The sequence below is a fragment of the Pseudophryne corroboree genome, chromosome 4, assembly GCF_028390025.1.
Source record: "Pseudophryne corroboree isolate aPseCor3 chromosome 4, aPseCor3.hap2, whole genome shotgun sequence".
Lineage (NCBI taxonomy): Eukaryota > Metazoa > Chordata > Amphibia > Anura > Myobatrachidae > Pseudophryne > Pseudophryne corroboree.
The window spans coordinates 310,433,349-310,459,066 of NC_086447.1; the positions used below are offsets into that span (position 1 = coordinate 310,433,349).

The 25,718-nt window shown below is 41.4% G+C and overlaps 1 long non-coding RNA gene across 2 annotated transcripts in view; it reads left to right on the plus strand.

Moving 5' to 3' along the window:
* Positions 1-15,087: 15,087 nt before the first annotated feature.
* Positions 15,088-25,718, plus strand: part of LOC134911371 (uncharacterized) — a 145,848-nt gene continuing 135,217 nt past the window's right edge. The window contains exon 1 of one of the 2 annotated variants that reach the window (XR_010176519.1): positions 15,088-15,323. This is a non-coding gene — a long non-coding RNA (uncharacterized LOC134911371). Of the gene's footprint in view, positions 15,324-15,424; positions 15,745-25,718 lie in introns of those variants that run through there. The other variant, XR_010176518.1, reaches the window with a different exon arrangement.

Here is a 25,718-nt window from a genome sequence, read left to right on the forward strand (position 1 = left end):
GACAGCAGGGGTTGTGTTTGTACTGTGGGAATAAAGGTCATGTGGTAGTATCATGCCCAGAAAAGCCGGAAAACTTCAGGGCCTGAGGGTGATGGGAAATATCCTGTCAGGCCAGAAGTCAGAATTTCCCAAGAAGACTTTTATCATTCCGGTGACCTTGAAGATCCTCGGTCAAACTGTCAAGACTGAGGCCTTTGTGGACAGTGGGGCCGACGGGGTTTTTATGGACCGCCAATTCGCCCTGAAACACTCTGTTCCCTTAGTACCCTTGGCATCGGAAATTGAGATTTGTGGGTTAAACGGGGAACCATTATCCCAAGGTAAAATTACCTCTTGCACTAGCCATATTTCTTTGTTTATTGGAGCCACACACTCTGAAAAATTGTCCTTTTATGTGACTGTCTGTACTTTTGCCCCATTGGTGTTGGGGTTACCCTGGTTAAGGTCCCACAATCATCAATTTGACTGGGTCTCTGGGGAGATTCTTAGTTGGGGTACTGATTGTTTCAGGAGTTGCTTGAGCCTTCCAGTCAGGCTCTCGCAGCTAAGTTTGCCAGGATTGCCAGGGTGTTATGCAGATTTTGCGGACGTGTTCTCCAAAAAAGTTGCAGAGGTACTACCTCCCCATCGCCCCTATGACTGTGCCATTGATTTGTTGCCAAATGCTAAGCTTCCCAAGAGCAGGTTGTACTCCCTGTCACGTCCTGAGACTCAGGCTATGGCAGAGCACATTCAGGAGAACTTGGCTAAGGGATTTATCAGACCTTCACAGTCTCCAGTTGGGTCGGGGTTCTTCTTCGTGGGTAAAAAGGACGGTTCGTTGCGACCCTGCATCGACTTCAGGGAATTGAACCGTATCACGATTAAAAACTCATACCCACTGCCTCTCATTTCGGTCTTGTTTGACCAGCTTCGTACTGCCACCATTTTTTCTAAGATTGACCTACGCGGTGCGTACAATCTAATCCGAATAAGAGAGGGGGATGAATGGAAGACTGCCTTTAATACCCACTCAGGGCATTATGAATATTTGGTGATGCCTTTTGGGCTCTGTAATGCCCCGGCAGTCTTCCAGGATTTCATGAATGATGTACTCAGGGAATATTTGGATAGATTCTTAGTTGTATACTTAGATGACATCCTAATCTTCTCCCATTCCCTGGAGGAACATCGGAAGCATGTACGCTTAGTCCTCCAGAAACTCAGAGACCACCGGCTTGGGGCGAAGCTGGAGAAGTGCGAATTTGAAGTTCAGCAAATGGCATTTCTAGGATATATTATCTCCCCAGAAGGTTTCCAAATGGAGGGTTCCAAGGTACAGGCAGTCCTGGATTGGGTGCAGCCCACTAGTTTGAAGGCGCTTCAGCGTTTCCTGGGCTTTGCGAATTTTTATAGACGATTTATCGCTGGATTTTCGTCTATAGTGGCGCCCTTGGTGGCACTCACTAAGAAAGGGGCGGATGTTGCTCACTGGTCTTGTGAGGCTAAAGCGGCTTTTGCCCGTCTCAAAAGGGCATTTGTATCGGCCAAGGTGCTGCTACACCCAGATCCAGAGCGTCCTTTTGTGGTGGAGGTGGATGCCTCTGAGATGGGTATTGGGGCAGTGCTCTCTCAGATGGGAGTGTCTGATAATCGCCTTCATCCCTGTGCTTACTTTTCCCGTAAATTTTCGCATGCCGAGATGAATTATGACGTGGGTAACCGGGAATTGTTGGCTATTAAGGATGCACTCGAGGAGTGGAGACACTGGCTTGAGGGGGCTAAGTTTGTGGTCTCAATTCTCACCGACCATAAGAATCTGGCATATTTAGAGTCAGCGAAGCGTCTCAATGCCAGGCAGGCACGATGGGCTTTGTTTTTTGCTCGCTTTAATTTTTTGATAACTTATCGCCCTGGGTCAAAAAACATCAAGGCTGATGCGCTCTCGCAGAGTTTTGCTCCAATCCAGGAGACCACCGAGGAGCCGTTGCCCATTGTGTCCCCATCATGTATTAAAGTGGGCATTACCCAGGACCTCTTATCATTAGTCCTTAGAGCACAGGAGCAGGCTCCTCCAGACCTTCCGGTAGGTCTTTTGTTTGTGCCTCCTAGGTTAAGACAGCGAGTGTTCCTGGAATTCCATGCCAAGAAGTCGGCAGGTCACCCGGGTATTGCCAGAACTCGGGAGTTGCTATCTAGGGCGGTGTGGTGGCCCTCGGTGGCTAAGGATGTGGATCAGTGGGTTCGGGCATGTGACATCTGTGCCCGAAATAAGACTCCTAGAGGGGTTCCTGTTGGCCCATTACATCCACTCTCTATCCCATCTAAGCCATGGACCCACATTTCAATGGATTTTGTGGTGGACTTGCCCAAATCCTCGGGGATGACAGCCATCTGGGTTGTCGTTGACAGGTTTCGAAGATGGCGCACTTCGTTCCACTGGTTGGGCTGCCATCGGCCAGACGCCTGTCTGAATTATTTATGCTGCATGTTGTGCGTCTCCACGGGTTGCCACTTGATGTGGTCTCTGACCGCGGATCCCAGTTTGTGGCCAAATTCTGGAGGGCATTTTGTTCCGATCTCCAGATTTCTGTCAGCTTGTCGTCAGGCTACCATCCGCAGTCTAATGGGCAGACTGAAAGGGTGAACCAGTCCTTGGAGCAGTTCCTCAGGTGTTATGTCTCCAAGTGTCAGACTGACTGGGTTGCTCATCTGTCCATGGCGGAGTTTGCCTATAACAACGCGGCTCACTCTGCTACAGGGATCTTTCCCTTCCTTTGTGTGTATGGGCATCATCCTAAGGCCAATTCTTTTGACCCCCTGGACTCCACGCCTGGTGGTTCCTCTGTGGTTTCGGTCCTTAGAGGTATTTGGAGGAAAGTGAAGAAAGCCCTTGTGTCTGTGTCATTAGTGACCAAAAGGGTTTTTGATAAGCGGAAAAGACCTTCAGCTTCAAATTAGGAGACTTTGTCTGGTTGTCTACCAAGAATTTGAAGTTGAGACAGCCATCTCATAAGTTAGGCCCCCGGTTCATCGGCCCTTATAAGATCACCAGGGTTATCAATCCGGTGGCATTTCAGTTAGATCTGCCCCGTTCTTTGGGTATCAATAAAACATTTCATTGTTCGCTTTTAAAACGGGCGATTAGTAATCCTTCTTCCAGTGGAAGATCTTCCCCTCTTCTGATACGTGGCCAGAGGGAGTTTGTTGTTGAAAGGATTCTTGACTCCAAGATGGTTCGGGGTCGGCTGTCATTTTTGGTGCACTGGAAGGGGTATGGCCCGGAGGAGCGGTCGTGGGTGCGCAGTTGTGATCTTCATGCCCCCAGACTGATACGCTCTTTCTTCTCGCAGTTCCCCGATAAACCCGGTGGTAGGGGTTCTTTGACCCCTCGTCAGAGGGGGGGTACTGTTAGGGTCTCCTGCCCTGTGCTGCCACGTCGTCATGGCAACCGGGAGACAAGTGCTAGCGGAGTAACATGAGCGCAGCTGATACTCCGGTTCGGGTCTTTTGCTGTGCAGTGGTTACAGGCTCTGTGCACGGCAGGGGATCCGGTGCTGGTTTTTGTGCTCACAGTCTGTGAGGTCTGAGTTGGGCGTGGACAGCACCTGCTAAATAAGGCCTCTTCTCAGGTTAAGCAGATGCTGCTGAATCTTTGTTGGTTAGTCAGTTCCTGAAAGTTAGCCAGTACTGTGTAGCTTTGTATTTGTTGTTGCTTACTGCAAATAGGCCTGGGGATTTGGTACTACACTCTGCCAATCCAGACCTAGCAGTAAGACTGGAGTCAGTCGTTTAACTTGCTGGGGTTCTTTTGCTACTCTGTGAACTTAGCAAGTTTGCGGCTGTATTCTCAGACTTGCTTGCCTAAATCCTGTCTCACTGTGCAAGGTGTTCAGGTGTCAGTTTAGTGGCAGTAAGCTAAACCTGTGCACTGCAAGTGAGGATTAGGATTGTGGAGACTCTCCTTGTGTCTATCATTCCATCTCTGACCACGGAGTTTACTGACACACCCGTTGGTAACCCTTTAGGGTTTTGCTGTTGCCCTTAGCAACAGCATTTCGGGTTCTCTACGTATTAAAACACAACATCTTGCTTTTTCCATCTGAGCATTACTAATACTAGGGAGACACCCAGTTTCTTAGCCTCTGGGCTTCTCTGTTCACTTTGTGTTTATTTGTTACCCTATCACCTTCTGTGTACGTAATGTCATATTCCCCAGTCTGTCTGTGAGTTCATTTGTTTTGCATCCCTATCCGTTCAGACACCAGTACATTCCTGCAGGCACTGGTGTGCATAACAGTTCAAACACCAGTACATTCCTGCAGGCACTGGTGTGCATAACAGTTCAGACACCAGTACATTCCTGCAGGCACTGGTGTGCATAACATGTTTCCCATGCACTTTGGAAATTGAGATCTGTAACAACATTGCATCCATCCATGATTTGTGTATTACAAAATCTCTCAGCCTACAAACACCTGGCTTACTTCATCTGTCTCTTTTGAAGACTCCCTCAAGCACAATGCCAAATTCAAAAAAGACAATGTGTCTGAGTTGATGTACAATATATGATATGTTATGCAGGAAGTTTTTGATATACAGGATGTGCTCTTGCACCATTGTTCAATATGATCTTCTGCAGTTCTCCAGAGTCCTGTGGTGATTTGCACACAGACCACTTTACCGTAGGTATTTTACTTTCTCATTATTGCACAAAGTTGTACCCATGTAAACTGCCCTCTTTTTCCTTTCGTTTGAAGTCCACACTATCCATCTATTCTCACCTCTTAAACTTCTTGGTGCGGTTGTGATTCCTAGTCCCTGGACAACTGTCCTGCTTTGCTCACTTGTTTTCTATCAGATGACCTGCCTACTATCATAGTAAATGATTTCAACATTCCCATTGATAACTCAACTCTGCTTCTGTATATATTAAACATCTTTCATTTACTTCCAACCCACTGTTATGGAAACTCCCTTATCTTCTCATAATTCTACCCCATCTCTAGTTTCTCTAGTGTCATGCTCTCTAACCACAACCTGGCCACAGCATAATCTACAGTACATGTATACATCAACACCTAAATACTCACTTTTGACCAAATTCACTTGTTATTTTGACTAAACCAATCTCTATACTATGAGTCACCTGTTTTCTGAATGCAGCTTCACCCACCAATTTAACAATGAAGAGGGGTGAAAAAAGGTGGTAGCGTTGGGGTTCAACACCTTGGGCTATTCAATTACAGACCTTTTTTCTTGCCCAATAAATTAACCTGTTATCAGGCTAATTAAATTCCCCACATAATCTCCAATAATACAAACATCACTTCCTCTTATCCACTCTCTTATCACTTACAAACTCCTGACATTTCTCTAACCTATACTCTATATCCTTGCTGCAATCCAAATGCCTTAAATGCCTGCTCTTCATGTAATGTCACCGATCTACACCGTGCCACACCACTTTGCTAATCCTTAACCTGGCTCCTCCAGAATACAATTCAATTTACTCTTGATTGGCTGCAAAGTTCACAATAGCCACACCTCTTTTTACATCTAACATCTCATGTCGGACTAGATAACTTAGAGAAGATGCCATAAAAATATGCGATTAAGAGGCCTAACTGAATTAGTAGACCTAGTATAAGCTGAGTATACACTCTAGAATGGCCCCCTGTGATGCATCGGCAGGAGTAGTGAGACAAGTGGCTCACCTATGGGATCGGGAGAAATGTTAAATGGCAAATAATATGTGATCATGTGATCTCCTGATCCTGACTGTTATCAGCTAATGTTTTCTGCAACAGAAAGCATATACAACTACTGTATGCAATCGTCAGCCAATTCACCCAATATTGGGTGATCAGGCCACAGATTATTTAGGTGTGTACCCAACTTTACACTCTAAATTTATTCAACTTCCCAATCAGACTCTTTTAGCAACTGCTATAGACTTCTTATTTTCACCCAAGACCGATTTACAGTTTGTACAAATTCAGCTTTTAGCAGGATTGCCTCCCAATGGTGTTACAGTATTTCTTACCACCAATACTAGAATTGTGCACTCTAAAGTGTTACAAGGCACCACGTACAGATGTTGGAAGGCTCATCTTACCACGATGAGTACTCAATTTACTATAAATTCTCTCTGTGTAATTTACTGTACTATTCCACTAGGTTGAGTTATCTTTTCTCCAACAGGAGAATTTCATAAAGGATATTTCAAACTTCCAAAATATTCATCAGATATGCCTCACGTAAGAATATTTAAACATCTACAGTATCTTGAAATATTACAAGCATATTGGTGGATGAGTTTGGGTTACAGTTCATCCCATTGGAGGGCTAGTATTTACCTACATCAGGAGGATAGTAGCTTTATTCCTCTTTCTAATTTTGTCTATGTACAAATCTTGTGATTTTTAGAAAACTACAATGGGGATGTGCTGGAGTCTGTGGGCCTAATTTAGCATGGGTCGTAGTTGTGCGAAAAATCGCACTACTAGAACCCTTTACACTAACATGCAGGGGAATACCCAGCGCAGGGCAAGTCATGCCAGGTCCTGCCCCCCCTCGCACTGAAATGCAAGTTCATTGCTAAACAGTCTCAGTTACAAACATTTGCATATAGATAATAAGCCACTGCCCAATTCACAGTACTTATGCTAAGAGAAGCATTAACTCTATCAATGAGAGTCCCATTATTGAGTCATTGGTCCCCCTTATTGGGTCAAGTGGGTTGTTTTCAAACTCACTTACTATGAGGTATCCAAGAGTTTCCACTAAGGCACTCCTATTACTCCCATATATCACTCTCACAATGCTGTAACTAGACATTTTAGTGCTGTGTGCAATAAATAGCATTGTCACCCCCCAATATACAGTGGGGCAAAAAAGTATTTGGACAGCCACCAATTGTGCAAGTTTACCCACTTAAAAAGATGAGAGAGGTCTGTAGTTTCCGTCATAGGTACATTTCAACTATGAGACAGAATCTGAAAAAAAAAAACAGGAAATCACATTGTATGATTTTTAAACAATTTATTTGTATATTCTTGTGGAAAATAAATATTTGGACAATCAAAAAGTTTAACTCTATACTTTGTAATATAACCTCGGTTGGAAATTACAGAGGTCAAACGTTTCTTGTAGTTCTTGACCAGGTTTGCACACACTGTAGCAGGTATTTTGTCTCACTCTTCCATGCAGATCTTTTCTAGATCTGTCATGTTTTGGGGCTGTCACCAGGCAACACGGACTTTCAACTCCCTCCACAGATTTTGTATTGGGTTGAGGTCTGGAGACTGGCTAGGCCACTCCAGGACCTTGAAATGCTTCTTACGGAGCTAATCCTTAGTTGCCCGGGCGGTGTGTTTGGGGTCAACATCATGCTGGAAGACCCAGCCATGTTCCATCTTCAATGCTCTTACTGAGGGAAGAAGGTTTTTGCCCAAAATCTCATGATACATGGCCCCATTCATCCTCTCCTTAATACGGATCAGTCGTCTTGTCCCCTTTGCAGAAAAGCAGCCCCAAAGCATGATGTTTCCACCCCCATGCTTCACAGTGGGTATGGTGTTCTTGGGATGCCATTCATCATTCTTCTCCCTTTAAACACGGCGAGTGGAGTTTATATCAAAATTTCAATTTTGCTCTCATCTGACCACATTACATTCTCCCAATCCTTCTCTGGACCATCCAGATGGTCACTGGCAAATTTTAGACAGGCCTGGGCAAGTGCTGGCTTAAGCAGGGGGACCTTTTGGCTGCTGCAGGATTTCAATCCATGATGACGTAGTGTGTTACTAATGGTAACCTTTGTGACTGTGGTCCCAGCTCTCTTGAGGTCATTGACCAGGTCCCCCATGTAGTTCTGGGCTGATTCCTCACCATTCTCAAGATCATTGATACCCCATGAGGTGAGATCTTGCATGGAGCTCCAGGTCAAGGGAGATTGTCAATGATCTTGCATTTCTTCCATTTTCTTATAATTCCTCCAACAGTTGATCTCTTCTCACCAAGCTGCTTGCCTATTGTCGAGTAGCTCTTCCCAGCCTTGTGCAGCTCTACAATTTTGTCCCTGGTATCCTTAGACAGCTCTCTGGTCTTTACCAAATACAATAAGAATGTTAGTCCTCCTTATCAAGCGCTTATATCCAACTGCAGCTGCACTCCTTTATCTGAAGCAGATCAGCTCAATCTGCTTCCAATACAAATTCTAATATGCCTTTTTTCTGATTTGGTTATTAGAAGCTCTCTGGTCTTGGCCATGGTTGAGAGGTAGCAGTCTGACTGTTTGAGGATGTGGACAGGTGTCTTTTATACAGATAACCAGTTCAAACAGGTGCCATTAATACAGGTAGTGAGTGGAGGATAGAAGAGCTTCTTAGAGAAGAAGTAACAGGTCTGTGAGAGCCAGAAATATTGCTGCTTGTTAGGTGTCCAAATATTTATTTTCCTCAAGAATATACAAGTAAATTGTTTCAAAATAATACAATGTGATTTCCTGTTTTTTTTTCCAGATTCTGTCTCTCACAATTGAAGTGTACCTATGATGGAAATTACCGACCTCTCTCATCTTTTTAAGTGGGTCAACTTGCACCTAAAGTGACGTCACCGCTGAGCAGAAAGTTCCCACCATTGGTTACAATAGAGCGCATAGGCGCTACATTGTAACACTGCCGTGTGCCGCCTGTCAGTCAGTACAGGAGCACACAGCCGATCAGGAGAGTGCTACAACGTGGCGCTCCCTGATTGGCTGAAGAAACCCACTTAGACAGAAGTCAGAGTGGGTTTCTGGCATTCGGGGAAAGGAGTCCTATGTGAAAACATGGGGCCCCTTTCAGTGCGTGGCTCGTGTGTCCGTTTTTTTATTTTAATCAAGTACCTGGATTACAAATGGATTTGAAGAGGACCGATCTACACTGGATTTTGTGAGTATAATTTTTTCTACAGGTACCCCATGGATTCTACTGGACAAGAGGACCGACCTGCGTGTGAACATAAGGTAAGTATGTATGTATGTATGTTTGTGTGCATGTATGTAATAAATCTTTACTTTCAAGGTGTGTGTGTCTTGTGTTTATTTGGGTATTTTTTTAGTAATAGTACTACAGGTACCAGCGGGCCCGTTTTTCCGCCGCATGCTGGTACTTGTGGTTCTCCAAGTACCAGCATGCGGGGGAGGCTTGCTGGGACTTGTAGTACTGCTACTAAAAACAATATCTTTTCATTTACAACAAAGGCTATCAGCCCCCCCATCCGCAGCCCATTGGATGGGGGGGACAGCCTCGGGCTTCACCCCTGGCCCTTGGGTGGCTGGGGGGGACCCCTTGATTGAAGGGGTCCCCACTCCCCCAGGGTACCCCGGCCAGGGGTGACTAGTTGGATTTTTTATGCCACGGCCGCAGGGCACTATATAAAAGTGACCCCCGGCTGTGGCATTATCTGTCCAGCTAGTGGAGCCCGGTGCTGGTTTTAAAAATACGGGGGACCCCTACTCTTTTTGTCCCCCGTATTTTTGGAACCAGGACCAGGCGCAGAGCCCGATGCTGGTTGCTTAAATATGGGGGAACCCCTGTCATTTTTTCCCCCATATTTCTGCAACCAGGATCGGCTCAAAGAGCCCGAGGCTGGTTATGCTTAGGAGGGGGGACCCCACGCATTTTTATTTTTTATTTTACACTGTTTAATTTAAAAAAAAAAAAAATGAACCCCAGCACGGATCACACAGATCCGGCCGAGATTCATTTTTAAAAAGTCGGCAGTGTTTTGCTAATCACTGCCGTAAAAATAGAAAAAAAAACACGAATGACATCGACATCGAAACAAAAGAAAAACCCGAATACGACAGCTTAGTAAATTAGTCGTAATCAATTCAAAAAGTTGCAGTTTTACACTTTCGATGTCATTCGTGATTGAACTTTGACCTTTTTCCGAAAATTACGAATGTTAGTAAATTTACCCCAATGTATTAGCTAAAGTACAGTAGGTGCTTGGAGGGGAGGGGTTGGCTAGAAAACTTGGAGTCTGAAATAGAGGGGTCTAAATAATCACTCCTATTCAGCTTATAAAGTGCATACATTTCATAGAGGCATATATTTGATTAGTAACTGGTAGGGAGGGCTGGAACATGTAGTGCCATATTAGAGGCTCTTGGGGTACCTCCTGGTATTTAAGCTCTCAGTTTATTAACACATTAATTTATCACCCATTAGAGGGGGACTCGTGTTGTTTATAGCTACTCTTACCAGAAACAGCTGAAGTGGTTAATAAAAAGCATTTTTTCCTCTGTTTTGCAGTGGTGTGCTGGTTGAATGTTTCTCATTTCCAATACTGTTCATCTTGCATGCATCACTTCTACTTTCTTTTGATGTTGAAAAGGTATTTGACAGGATACATTGAAAGTATTTGCAGTATTCTCTAGAAAAATCTGCAATACTTTCCTTTTATAAGCTCAGGGATACGTGCAAGTGATACTTATCATATCTAGTGATATTAAGCATGGATGTCCCCTCTTACCCTTCATTTTTATCCTTCATATGACATATCTACCTGCTTATGTATGATAAAATCCAGATGTGGCTGTGTAGCTGAGTGCTTTCTGCTCCTCGGGCTCAACATGTTTTGTGTTTTAGCTGTTGACAATAAGAAAATAAAATTACATTTATTTCAAGAAGCCATCAGACTCCCAAAGCCTTCCTATTACAGAAAGGTACTGTAGTTAACAGACTTCAAACAAAATAAACTGCCATTATTTACAGACAATTTTCTTCGATTTGTCTTATGCATTTTTACCCATGAATAAGAGAAATATTAAACAGTTTAGTTCGGTAACTAATTTCAGAATGAATTAGTGCAAATTTGGGACTTTGACTTTTAATCCAATTATCCGTTTCGATGGGAAACTAATAATATGAAATATTTATGAGTTATTATTCTGTTGAATCTTGCAGCCCTGTAGTGCCTCAAATATCATCCTCTATTACTTCAGAATGAAAAGGATCTTTATTGCTTCACATAACCTGTATTCCTGTAATTAATGTAATAAAAATAAACTCATCTATTTAAAGCTATTGTGTTCTCTTTTTAACTAAATGGGAACATTTTGGAGCTAGCAATACTTGGAATGGGAAAAAGTGAAGTACTAGCTTTGCTAATTTGGGTTTTTCGCAAATTTGTCAACTGTCACAATTTTGACGGGACAGTTCAATTTTTCGGACACTGTCCCACCATCCCACCATTGGGCTGTCCCACCATCCCACCATTGGGCTGATAGATTGATTTACTTTCTAATGGTTAATCAAACCTATGTGGTGGCTGGCCACACCCTCTCAAGAAACTGGTCACACCCCTAAACATGGGCCCCTACAATTGCATTCCCCCAGTGGGCCCTTCATGCCTCACTCCGACACTGCCCTGCATCTACCTATATATAGACCGCCAGTGAAGGTCTCATAGACCGTCAGTGAAGTGACTGAAGTGAGAGAGGGGTAGCAGAGGTACTGTAGTGGGATGAGAGAGAAAAATGGGGTGAGCAGCAGAGGGTAAGGACAGACTGCAGAGGGATGAGGTGGGAGTCAGACAGTGAGGAGCATCTTACAGTAATCAAGAAAGGTAATGATAAAGGCATTAATGAGAATTTTAATAGCTTCCAATGGTGAGGAATTAGACCATTCTGGATATTCTGCAGTACAAATAGCCTAGATTAAGACAAAAAACTGTATGTTGGGCAAGAAGAAAAGCGCAGAGTCAATGATGACTCCTAGACTTGAGGAAAACAGGTGAGTGAGACATTGGTGGGGGTAAAAGGGGCCTTGGCTGGTGGGAAAAAAATGATATCCCTATTTTCAACAAGAAATGAATTGAATGGGTTTTCTGTAACCATTGAAATGCACTGCATTTTTCGTTTGAATGAGCAATGACCTGCTTTTGCCGAGCAGTGTAAAATCACCTGAAGTAATTTGATTATAATATAAATTGATCTATAGTAGTTTGGAAAGTTTGGGGGTTTATTTATTTATGATGATGTTAAGTTCTGAACAAAATTGATCTTTAGTAGACTCCCTCTTAAATACCTCAGGTGTGCATTTTTATCTGACTGGAATCTGCCATGGAATCTCTAATGAGAATAAAGCTACCCATACACCTGCTTATCTGGTCGCTTGAACTGATTGTCCAGCTGGGTCTACTGTATGTTCAATTTATCCATCCACATAAGTGATCACACTGGATTGCTCAGATCTGGATAAGCAAGTAGGTAACACGGGAAAGAGGTTTGACCACACACTGCCAGTTTATTATTGATTATAGGTTATTTGATAAGCAGACAAACACAATCTCTATGAATATCTTATAAATACTACCAGAAAATGATAGAAAGTGTTAGTTGTATTGTGCTGCCCCACATCCAATAATCATGCTAGCTATTTAATATATGAACACCTCAGATTTAGGTTTGTTTAGGTGCAAAACAAAATCAAGCCATGCATCCTACCGCTGTGAGGGCATTAGCTAACACTTGAACAACAGGTTACAAGAATGTATAGACTGCAATATGGTTGGGAGCCTCACCAATTGCATAGAGGAAATTTCTGAATAATGAGATGTGACATTATCAGTGTAGAATTTATCAGGAATGTAGAACTTTTAATTAGATCTGTTCTGAAAGAATAGTAAAACAGTGCAGTACACATTAAAACACTGAAACAGCATACATAATGTTATGTTTTTATTAACATTTAATTTTGAAGTGCCTATGAAACAACCTAAACATAATCAGGTACGCATACTGTATTTCTTCCCTTGTCTTCTGTATTCTTTATAATATTTGCATACTTTACTAAAGTGTAAGCCCTGCTCCCTCTGATCTACATACATAAACTAGGGATGTGCACCTAATGTTTTGGTTTTGGTTCTAATTGGTCATCAGGTTTTGGTATCACCTAAATCATCCTCACGTGTTTTGGTATTGGTTTTGGATCTGTATATTTTTTTTAACATTTATAAAAACAGCTAAGATGACATAGAAACATAGAATTTGACGGCAGATAAGAACCACTTGGCCCATCTAGTCTGCCCCTTTTTTTTTGTTCCTGCAGTATTATCAACCTCAATAACATGCATTTACAGTAATTTACAGTCAATTTTGACCACCTCACAGCTCATAATATTGTTTTTATCAACATTGGTCAAAGGCTGCAGCAAGCTAGCTGGTTACTAAATGACAGAGCACACATGGCAGTTTATAGCACTGCCACCCAGCAGTAGCAGAAAAGAAAAGTGGTGCAAGATGGAATTGCCCTTGGGCCCTCTCACCCACCTTTATATTGGATATTAAAAAAGGCATGCACAGTTTAACTAACCAAGCACTTCAGCAAAAGTGACTGCCACTTTTGTGGCTGAAGTGCTTGATTTGTTTGGGCCCCAACACATTTTTTGGAAGGTCTACTTCTGATCACTAATGAGGAGATTTATGATGAGGATGATGGCAATGGAGAGTGCCTGGGTTGGTCCAAGCTGCTGGTCTGCTTGCTATTATTTTACAAATAATTATAATTTAGCAAAATAGATTTAATAAACTTTTAACAAATGACATAACATGGATGAGGTGCCTAGATGATTAACATCCCTACCTTTACTAACTTTACCCTCACAAATGGAGCAGAAACCTTCACAAACATTGTCAGGATTTGAGTAAAAACATAATCACACACCTAAGAGGTGGCTTTTTTGTTGTTACACCCAGTCATCACAATCTTTCTTTTTTTATCACATGCGAGAACGGAAGCCACTGGTGGCTGACTTACACAAACAACATGATCAACATCCTCATCCACATCATTAGCATCAGATAATACACAAATATCCCCTTCATCGTGTTCCACTTCCACACTAGCATCCTCAATTTCTATTATGTGTATTAGTGTATGAGCACTGATGATTTGTTGGTTTTTAAAGTGACAACTCTACCCCTTTTTTACTTTGTGAAAGATTTTGTCTTCAGTTGCCCTTTCCTAAACTTTCTGCCCCCTGGACCACCTTTACCAGATGTTGTAGTACTATCATGACTGGTAGCAGCCACAGCACTAGTACTTGGTTTCTGCTCTTACTCCTCCATTGACTGATCTTGATCCATATTCACTCAGTGCTTATATTTATTAATGAAGTGGAGCACGGCACCTACTGGGCTTTATTGAATGCACAAGTTATACAAAAAAAGCTTTTTTTGTTTTTCACAAATCAACATTGCAGGCTTCAATGATGACCACCATCCCCATGTTGCAGTTCACCATCCCCATAGAAAATAATGGGGTGTGGTACTGAGAAATAATGTGGTTAAAGTTCAAGCTATCTACAACATCTTCTGCTATAACTTCTAGGTAAATAGCCCTGATATTACTGTTTGCCATAATCAATCGGAAACCACCATTCACCTATGATGTAGGCCAAATATTTGTAAGATGAATAGACCCTTAAGGGGGAATTCAATTGCCAACAAAGGGTGTGAATTGCCATTGCTGTGGCGTTTAAACACCGTCAACAGCACTCCATCTTGCACACGTCCCCAGCTGGCTGACAGATGACTGATTCGCACAAAAGTGATCAGTACCCTATGGGTCAATGAAAACTTTTGTGCAAGATAGAGCTCCTGTACAGCGTGGCTATTGTCGCCCTGATTCGGCTAGGTGAGCGGATGAACCCTTACATGATTTCACCCCTAAGTCTTCCTCCTTGTATGTCACAAGAGACACAGAGTATGCAGTGGGGGAGAGACACAGTTTAGCTGCTTCAAGTTTGATCAGTCTTTCCACTGAAACATAGCTCAGAACGCTTATGTATTTTTCTACGTTCATTACTCAGACTTCCTTGTGCCATTGAATGATTTCACTGAACTGAAAAATATTTTCCCACCCACTTTTGAAAGGATTATCCCATGTGAATTGCACAATTAGGCATACCGGTGTATATTTACCACATAGCCTACTGCAATATTTATTAAAGACATGGGCTTATAGATTCCAGCGAGCACATACTGTAACACACAGCATTGCTACTTTAACTGTGCTTTAGATGATAACTTGTTTTAAGCATGGCTGTCTAGTATGCCTTGCATGCTCCTTTGTCTTTCTAAACTATTTCAGACATTTTCAGCAAGGAGCAGAAAGCCATGACTTTGCTGTGGTTGTGACATTAAATAGGCTCTAAAAAAAGCTTGAACACAAGAGCTAATGAACGCTGCACACAACAATATTACTGCTGGAGGCAGTTTGGAGGATTTTGCTGGATCCTTCTTAAACATTGGTTTGTGCGTTTGAAGAGGATGTGACATCTTCACACAGGTAAGAATTACATGCAAGCACAATAGAAGATGTTGCTTAATGCCTTTCATTTGGTAGACTGTTTCTAGGAGAGGAAGGCGTGTGCAAGCAAGTTAACAGGCAACAGAGAGAAAGCTGTCTGTTGACATTCTAATAAAATAATACTATTAGGAATGGGCTGTGTTTGTGGCAGAAGCATCTTGAGGACAAACTGGCTGTTGACGATGCATCACGTTATTTCATATTTGCCATGAAACAGGATGCAAAAGAGGTCATAAGAAAGAAAACACTTGCAGCTTATCTTCTGTGTCAGCTGGCTTGTTGGAAGCGAAGATGGGGTGTGTTGTGTGAAAGTGGGAATCCTGAAGCAGAAAGCGGTAGAGACTGCCAGCTCTGAAACCTGTAGATAAGGAAGCGGGTGCTGCTGGCATGCATGCACAGTGTAAGTGTAATTACCGGCGTTATGCAAGTGGGATTTTTCATCATTATCAGGAATGCATCTAAGTAAATATTGCACTGTGTCATCCATTGTACATAATGAAAGAGACAAATGATGTCTGTATATCACTTCATTGTTATATGATTTCTAATATCGTTACCATATTTGCAATCCTTGGATAGATGATGATGACATGCTGTACTCTCTATGACCTGTCTGAGTAGTTACCAACAGTCTGCTGTTCACTTGGTCACCTAAGAGTTAACCAGCGACAGAATGTAAAATGTCAGTGGAGCGTGTTAAATATTCACATTGTAAACAAAGGACTATTCAGTATGAGTAATTTCCCTGACTCCTTCTGTTTTCATTTCAGTTTTGCTTTAGGCAAATAATTATTATGAAATTGAATACGCAAAACAGAAGTTAATTGGATACATTATAAGTTTTGTTGTGGCTATTGTGGCTATGTGATATACAGTATTAACGCATATTATTAGTTTAATGAAAATAAAGAGATGAAGTTAATGACCTATAAAATGAATGTCAAGAAGTCATGGAGATTGTGAGCGTCATTGCTTAGTGCTTGTGAGTGTCCCTTCAAAGGACTAATAATGAATATTATAGCTAAGCTTTATCCTGTAATAAGAGTCTAGAGGTGTTAAACAGGGTCATTAGTTTTATGCAGGGCTGTGATTAATCCCCAACTTTCACTTACAATTCTTTAATAGACTATATTTCAGTTACTGTATATTTCAGCTTGTGCATATGAGAAATGTTTTACTATGTATGAAAATATTAATATGTAAAGAGGAAATAATTGGCACTATTAGTCAGTGGGATCTGCACGTTTACTGTACATTTAGGAATTTGTTGTAATAGGTTTTTATATTCTAAGCAGCTGGTAAAAGTACACTATGTGTGTGGTCTTTCTATTCTGAGATCTACAGGATCTGCGTCTGGTGGCGGTGGTAATTGTATTGGTGTGATATACACATGGTTGTTGAGTTAGGCAAAACACCTCCTTTTATACTGCTCTTTCCACAGCAGCACATACTGTAGCAGAATATGTTAATTACTTGAGAGCAGGGACATAAGTAGCGGTGTGTGACAGGTGCCACTGCTTAAAGCGAAGGGTTCTGTGGGCATTATCGCTGCTGCCCCATGGCATTCTGGCTATCAGGGTGCATGGAACGTTGCAGCAGTGCCACCGGAGCATCCATTGGATGCTCCAGACAGGCACCCTGCAGTCTGTGCAGCTGTGGCACTTACTGGTGCTGTTAGCACTGCCCCCTCTGTACGATGTAATGACTTCACGTGCGCAATGTCATGGCATCATGTGCTTAAACCCTGTTATGGCACTACTTCAGAGGCTAATAATTAGGGTGTTGCATACCTATTCCTTTTATGCACACCGTCTAGTAATGAGCAGATGGAAAATCTACATATTCCCATGGAAGATAACTTAGACGTGGGAACTTTGGACATGACCATTGTTACCTGAGATCCTGGGAAGGGGAGAGGTCAAGGTGAAAGGAGAGATGGCCAACGCCACATAGCAGTTGCGTCCCCACAATGTTTTGTCCATCAATTGCATTGTGCTGTGTGTGTGTATATATGTATGTAAACATAGAAACATAGAATTTGATGGCCGATAAGAACCACTTGGCCCATCTAGTCTGCCCAGGTACATACACACACTTATACCACTAGGGCAGAGGTTCCCAAACGCGGTCCTCAAGGCAGCCCAACAGTCCAGGTTTTAGGTATATCCATGGCTTAGCACAGATGTTTAAATCAAATCGACTAAGGTGCTAATTAAGTCACCTGTGGCCAAGCATGGATACATTTAAAACCAGGACCATTGGGGTGCCTTGAGGACCGCGTTTGGGAACCTCTGCACTAGGGTTAATCTTTGTTGGGAGCCAATCAACCTACCAGTATGTTTTGAGTGTGTGATGTGAGGAAACCGGAGTACCCAGAGGAACCCAAACAAGTATGGGGAGAATATACAAACTCCACACAGTTAGGGCCATGGTGGGAATTAAACCCATAACCTCAGTGCTGTGAGTATATATATATATATATATATATATATATATATTAGTGATGAGCAGATTCGGTTTTACTCGGTTCTCAAAACGGCATCTTATTGGCTCACGGATGTCACGTGTTTTGGATAGCTAATAAGATGCCGTTTTGAGAACCGAGTAAAACCGAGTAAAACCGAATCCGCTCATCACTAATATATATATATATATATATATATATATATACTGTATATATATATATATATATATATATATATATATATATATCAAGATGAATTCCTACATTCACCCCTGCATGTGGCACAGGAGAATACTAGCTCCGGTGTCCTCAGTATCACACTGCACAACAAATACCCTCCTGGTCAACGTTTCAATGTTCACAACATTTTCGTCCTGATTAAAATGTGGTGAACATTGAAATGTTGACCAGGAGACCTGCCTTAGTGTTTTTCTTTCCTGAGTGCCGCAGCAGGGTATTTATATATATATATATATATATATATATATATATAGAGAGAGAGAGAGCAGGTGTGGACCGGCACTCCTCCTGATAGCTGAAAATGACCCTGGTGCCTTCTGATGAAAATTGTGCAAAGTCCCAATACAAACGACAGCGGCACTCAAGGCTTTGCAAAAATGAAAAAATGTATTCAAAGTGAACAAAAAAGCCAATATATATATATACTGTGCCTCTACTATATAACAGCCAAACACGTAGGCATTACTTAAACACACCACAACATACATAATGCAGTGCATTGCAACTTGTGGCCCTTATGTATGGATGCCAGCATGGATGGAAGCACCATAGCTTGATTCAGATGCAGTTGCAACGCTAATGCATAAGTGATCCATTTCAGTGATGGAACTGTGAGGCATCGCAAATATAGCAACATTCTCAGCAAATGTGCAATCAATTTCAACTGTTTCATAAAAGCGAGGAATATCGACTCTGTGAGTGCCTTCATGGCCACGCAGAATGGCCATGGGAGCTGCGATGCTGGTGTCATGTTTTATGCGTACGAGATTGCAGTTGCGTGCCAAGCACTCCCTGAAAATGGCCATGACATGCCGGCATTTTTGCAGACACACCCCGTTACCTCCCCCAAATGGTCTCTTCCTGTCAATCACTTTGCGACTGATTCCTCACTGTGAGCGGCATTGCAAAGGTACCTTGGCACATGAGTACTGCAGCTGTGACACATTTTTGCCCATAATCAGTCTACGACACCATTAAAGTTGCGACAGGTCCCATGTGTTCAGTTTATCGGCTTATATTGGTCTTTCAATCACTTTTGCAGTAAATTAACAGTATACAAACTTTCCTGTATCAACCAACATAAAATCCTCAGCTTGTATACTTGCTTAATTGTATCCTGGAACTTGTGGCTCTACTGCTTTATTTGTTATTTTTTTATCGTTTATTAGACATTAATGAACAAACAACAAAATAGGTCAGTATGTCAATAGATACTAAAGTAGACAAGAAACAAAACAACAAGAAAAACTTGACCATAGGAGAGAATGATACATATACATACTGTAATTGTCAAGTGGAATCATATGTAGCAATAAAAGAACAAAGTAAAATATGAATGCAAAAATACAGTATATAGCCACATTAGTTAGCTCCTAAACAATACTACTAAGATTATGGAGGGTAGCGTCCTGGTTATCAGTGTAGACATCTAAAGAAAATTTGCTTGAGACGGTAGTGGGGTAGCAGGATTTTGGATGAAAGGGAAGGGTAAAAGATAAGGAAGGGAGGGAGGGATGAGGACAGGGTTGGACTGTCCCACAGGGGTACCAGGGAAAACACCGGTAGGCCCCACTGCCTGAGGGCCCACTCCTTTCTCTGTGGATCAGGTTCCAGACTGTGCACTTGTATTATACATGGTAGATATGCTGCATTACACTGCACTAAACTATTGTGTATTTCAAGCCTTTGCAGAGTCTGGTCACACCCCCTTTGTAGGCTGGCCACACCCCTAAGTATGGTCCCCTATAACTGCATTTCCCCGGAGGGCCCTTTATGCCCCAGTCCGACACTGGATGAGGATATAAGCGTGCTGGGAAGGGGCATGAAAAGAAATCAAAAATGTAATAGCGGGCCATATTTCACGTAAGACAAGGAAGGGTCATGGCTTAGGAGGAGTACGAGGGAGACAATACTGAGTGAAATGTATCCACTGTACTGTTCTGGAGACCACTAATTTACTCCATCTTAGCTACAAACCAGATTCTATTCAGGAATACTTGACAAGCCGGAGTTTCCGGCTTCTTCCAGTTACGTGCCAATTGGTATTTGGACCACAGCTTTATTTTTAAACCAGAGGGCGAACAATATGTTCTAAGCTGAAATGCTTATTAAACAAACACTTTGTGAAACATTTACCTACCCACCCATCTATCCTGGCTCTTCAGCCCTTGTGTCCAGGTATAGTCCAAACCCCACTGTAGGTATGTTAACCATACTTACATACATACTTACTGTATCTGCACCAATGTGAGCCCGGAGACCTAAACTTGATTCCTTTTTCAATATGGCTGACTTGTCTCTCTGCCACAAAATCCCTCTTTTGCATCTCTCAGCCACATCATCCCCCCTTTGCGTCTCTCAGCCACACCATCATCTCCTCCCTGCATTGCCTCTCAGTCATAGCATCTCCTCCCTGCATCTCTCAGCCACACCATCATCTCCTCCCTGCATCTCTCAGCCACATCGTCATCTCCTTCCTGCATCTCTCAAGCACATCATCTCCCCCCGTGTCTCTCAGCCACACCATCATCTCCCATCTTTTTTTTTACCCATATATTTGTAACCAGGACCGGTCCGAGAGCCCAGTATCTTTACACTTGGCTGCTGAATCCATAAAATGTATGCCTCCTAAGACATATACTGTATATGGAGTTTTGGTCAAGTCGCATCTCCAGGAGGTGGCTGTACTGGACTCAACTTACAGTTACCCACTGTATTTCTACTTCTTCAGACATAATGGCTGTAAATCTAAGTTATGCTCAAATTTACATACTGATCCATAAGGCAGTAACTATGGGTGTTTGTACTGTGCCACTGCATACAGGTAGAGCCCTGTGAGCGGCATCACCTCTCACCCATGGACCCTGTATTTGACTGGCAAGGCGACATTCCATTTATTTCACCCAGATAGAAAAAACATATGGCGCTACCGTAGATATTTAAAACCTCTTAATAACTGTGTAATCACACAAATAATTAAAACATATAACACCTCTTATTAAAAAGGAGTGCAAAAGAATTCATTAAAAATACTCATTAAAAATACATCCTTTTAAGGGGGAGGTCCATATAATCTTTAAAATAAGAACAGAAGAAAAATAGTGCAACACCAGATGATATTCGGCCTTATCAATCCCTTTATTGGTTCCACTCAGATAAGGAGGAATAAATATTGCATATCATCCACATAACTTGCTGTTTCTTCTAACTCTGAGATCTCTCTCTGAAGGGCTGAAATTTGAACAAATAGATATAGTGCAATAGAGTCTAAATGGATATACAGACTTTAATAGACAATTGCACTCACATGTAACATTTAAAAGAATAGCATATATCACCATACAAATGGTGTTCACCCAAATGAAAATCCCGCTGTACTCCAGTCCCAGAAGTCTGTCAATACCAGATGGATACGGTCAGGATGAATCCTTCAGTCTCCTGGTGCAGGGTGCAGCGGTAGAAGTTATTTTGCTCAAATGTGGTTTTGGTCATGTGACCTTCATCAGAAGCATAGTACACATATAATTCTAACATCTTTATATACCCCTCTATATTAGCAATATCCAATACACCTGGATTATCAGGTGGAGCTCCAGCGTCATTTCTGGAAGTGCGTCACCCGACGATGACGCGTGCATTCCACTATTTGATCTCCAACGCTAGACAGGAAGCACGTAACCCGGACGTGACGTTTGCGGTTCATACCGGACATAGGACTTCCTGTTTGCGTTCCATAGAGCTGTCACATACGTAATTCTCAGTCTGCGCTCATTGATAGTCAATCCACTTGGTGTTTGAGCTGGTTATGTACAGGGGGCGTACTGTAAGGTGCTTTTGCCATCACAGCATAGACATAAAAAATACAAAAAGTATAATTACAAAGACATTCACATTACTGTCAAATTATAAAAATATATAAAAAAATAGACATAAAAGTATATATGTATAAAAGATATATTCAATATATTTATATTACCAGTGGTAAGAGAAAAAGAGAAGAGAGCTTAATTAGGACTGTAAAAACCATTTTAGCTTGAAATCGCTGTTCAAGCCATGAGGTGTTAGGGTCCCTAATTTATAAATCCAGCGCATTTCTGATTTTGCCAATCTCACATCAGTATCTCTGTTGCGCCAAGTTGGATTTATCTGTTGTATTGCCCAGAAAGACTTTATTCCACTTGGGCTACATCCATGTATTTTTTTTAAAATGAGCAGAAAGTGAATGTGTTTCTATGCCCTTTTTGATATTATAAAGATGTTCTGATAATCTTATTTTCAGACATCTGGTGGTCTTGCCTATGTAGACAAGTCCACATTTACGTTCAATAGCATAGATCAAATTCTTTGAATTGCATGTTATAAATTCTGCTATATTATATTTATTTCCTTTTATTTCAAATTCTTTAATTTTACTGGCTCCTTTGGTGACCCTACACATATTACACATCGCACAGCGTTGAAAGCCCTGTGTCCGTATACTACTCCTTTTTGTAGATTCTATTGAACTATGTACAAGTTTGTCTTTTAGACTTTTGGATCTCCGATAAATAAAACCAGGCCTTTCAGGTATAGCATCCCCTATGATGGGGTCTTTTTTGAGTACATTCCAATGTCTTTTAAAGACTTTTTCAATTTCTTTGTGCTGTGAATTATACTCAGATATGAATGACAATTGCGTAGTTTCCTTTTTCTTTTTATTTATATTCTTATCTTGACCTGTGTTTCCCTCAAGGAGATTCTTCCTTTCCAATCTATCTACTTTTTGATTGGCCTCTATTAACAATTCTTTTTCATACCCTTTTTCCAGAAATCGATTAGTCATTTCTGAAATCTGACTCTTACATGTTTCTGCTTCCGTGCAGTTACATTTCACCCTCATGTATTGACTGTAGGGGATACTATTTAACTAGTTTACATGATGCTGGCTATTTTTCTCAATAAAACAATTAGAGTCAGTCGGTTTTCGATACAGTTTTGTCTGGAGTGAATTCTCCTTGATAAAGATACACAAATCGAGAAAAATGATTTCTTTACAACTCATAGCTATAGTAAGCTTAATATTAAAATCATTTTGATTAAGTTGTTCACAGAAACATTGTAAGTCTTCCATACTTCCTCTCCATATAAATAACAGGTCATCGATGAATCGACGCCAGAGCACCAGGTTCGACCCCAGCCCACCATCACACAATACCTTGGTGTCCTCCCAGTATGCCATGAATAAATTGGCATAGCTGGGGGAAAACCTGGTGCCCATGGCGGTACCCACCCACTGTATATAATATGTGCCTCCAAAAACAAAATAATTATTATTTAGGATGAATCTGATACTATTAATCAAATTTTTTTTAAATCATCAGAGTAATCAGATGCGTCTAGAACACAGGTTCTCAAACTCGGTCCTCAGGACCCCACACAGTGCATGTTTTGCAGGTCTCCTCACAGAATCACAAGTGAAATAATTAGCTCCACTAGTGGACCATTTAAAATGTGTCTGTGAGTAATTAATACACCTGTGCACTTGCTGGGTTACCTGCAAAACATGCACTGTGTGGGGTCCTGAGGACCGAGTTTGAGAACCCCTGGGCTAGAAAATATTTGACTGCCTCCACACCCTTATCTTCCTGTCTAATTGTATACAGTGTGGCGACATCAGCGCTCACTAAGATGTCATTTTCATTCCAAACAATCTTACTCAAGATATCCAATACATCACCTGGATCTTTCAGGTATGATCTTGTCTGTTTCACTAAAGGATGTAAATAGTGGTCTACTGTAGATGACAAGTTTGAGGTGATACTGTTTGTACCCGATATTATGGGTCTGCCGGGAGGGTGGAGGGGGTCCTTGTGGATTTTTGGAAGGGTATATATAGTGTGTACCGATGGATATTGGATATTTATATATTCATATTCCATTTTTGTAATGACATTTTTGGATAAAGCATCCTGTGTCAAAACAGTAAGAGCTTTTACAATTTTGTAGGTTGGATCACCCTTCAATTTACTATATGTTATACCTTCCTTTAATTCGTGATCAGTTTCCATAATGTAATCTTTCCTATCCACAAGGACCACCCCTCCACCCTTGTCAGCTGGTTTAATAATTAACTGGTCATCTTCCCTTAGACTTTTTAGTGCCTGTCATTCTTTTCTGGTTAGATTACAACTTCTCTTTTTTCTGAGTACATGTTCTACGTCATCTAGCACCAACTTGTTGAAACAATCAAGGAAACTACCTCTCATATGTGTCGGATAAAATGAAGACTTTGTTCTAAACTGAAAACCCGAGGGATCTCCAGTATCCTCAGTCGGGACACTATCCTTTGCTGCAAAAAATTTTTTTTACAGTCAATTTACGTATACATTTCTGGAGGTCTATGTAAAAATCAAATGAATCAATTTGACTAGTGGGGGCAAATTTAAGTCCTCTTTTGAGAACTTTTTCCTCATTTATCGTTAAAACCCTCTTACTAAGATTAAATATTTTTACATTATTGGTTACAACATCTAGTTTTTGTACTTCACTATTTGCAGATAGCCCTAATGGTTTTTTATATTTTTTTTGGTTTGCCTCCTCTTTGTCCTCTCTTATTCTTCCTCGGTTCCTTTATCTTTTCATTTAAAATCTCCTTCTTTCTTGTCGGTTGCGCCCTAAAAAAGGAGACCTGTGCATGTTATTTCTATCATGTTTATGCCAATCATGATCATGACGAACCCTTTCCATGGGTATTTCGTCATTATGATGGTTTCTCCCTCTGTATGTATTCCAGTCTCTGGACGGATTATTATTCCTCCAATTAAAATAAGGTTTGTTAAAATCATGAAATCGATTTTTATATGGGTGATTTACATGATGTTCTTTCCATTCCTCCTCTCTTTCCCTATAATTTAACCTATTCGCTTGTCTATTTCTTCTAGGGGTTCTGGGGATATGTGCCTGATTATTTATATTCCCTTCTCTTACAGGTGGTTTATTGGAATTACGAGAATTATCAAGATCTCTTTGATACTTTTTCTTCTATTTATCCCTCAATTTTCTAGTTTCTTTATTCAGTTTCCTAATGATCTCAATCTCTGCCTCTATAGGTTCTATGGAGGTTTGGAGATTTAAGATCTCCTCGTTTAATTTCTGTAGATTTTTTTCCTTTCATTCAGTATCAAATCTATTAAGCGATGTGAGCATTGGTCTAGAATTAAGTCCCATTCTTTTTTTAAATCCTCATTAGAGGAATCAAAAGAAGGGACTTTCACTAACTTGATTCCTTTTGGAATCAAGCCATCTGCTTGGTACCACTCCAAAGTATTAATCTCCCACCACAACCAATTTTCTCTCAAAACTGCCCCATCAAGTTTATGAAGGACAGTGGATAAATCTATATCTGAGGTGGTAATATCAATCTTATCATTTGAGAATAAGCTATCAAAAAGCTCTCTTATATTTTCTCTAAATGATAGCATAATAGCAGCAGTAAAGGAATATAGGTGAAGAATATAGTATAGACAAGAAAAAGATACTCCAAACCGCGCTTAACCATCTACAGTGGCTGCCTATGTTTTTCAAAGGAATCCTTCACCAAGGTTCTATAAACATATATTTCACCCAGATAGAAAAAACGACATTCCAGCCAGAATCACTACTGCAGTGCCAGCCAGAGCGTCCTTTGGATG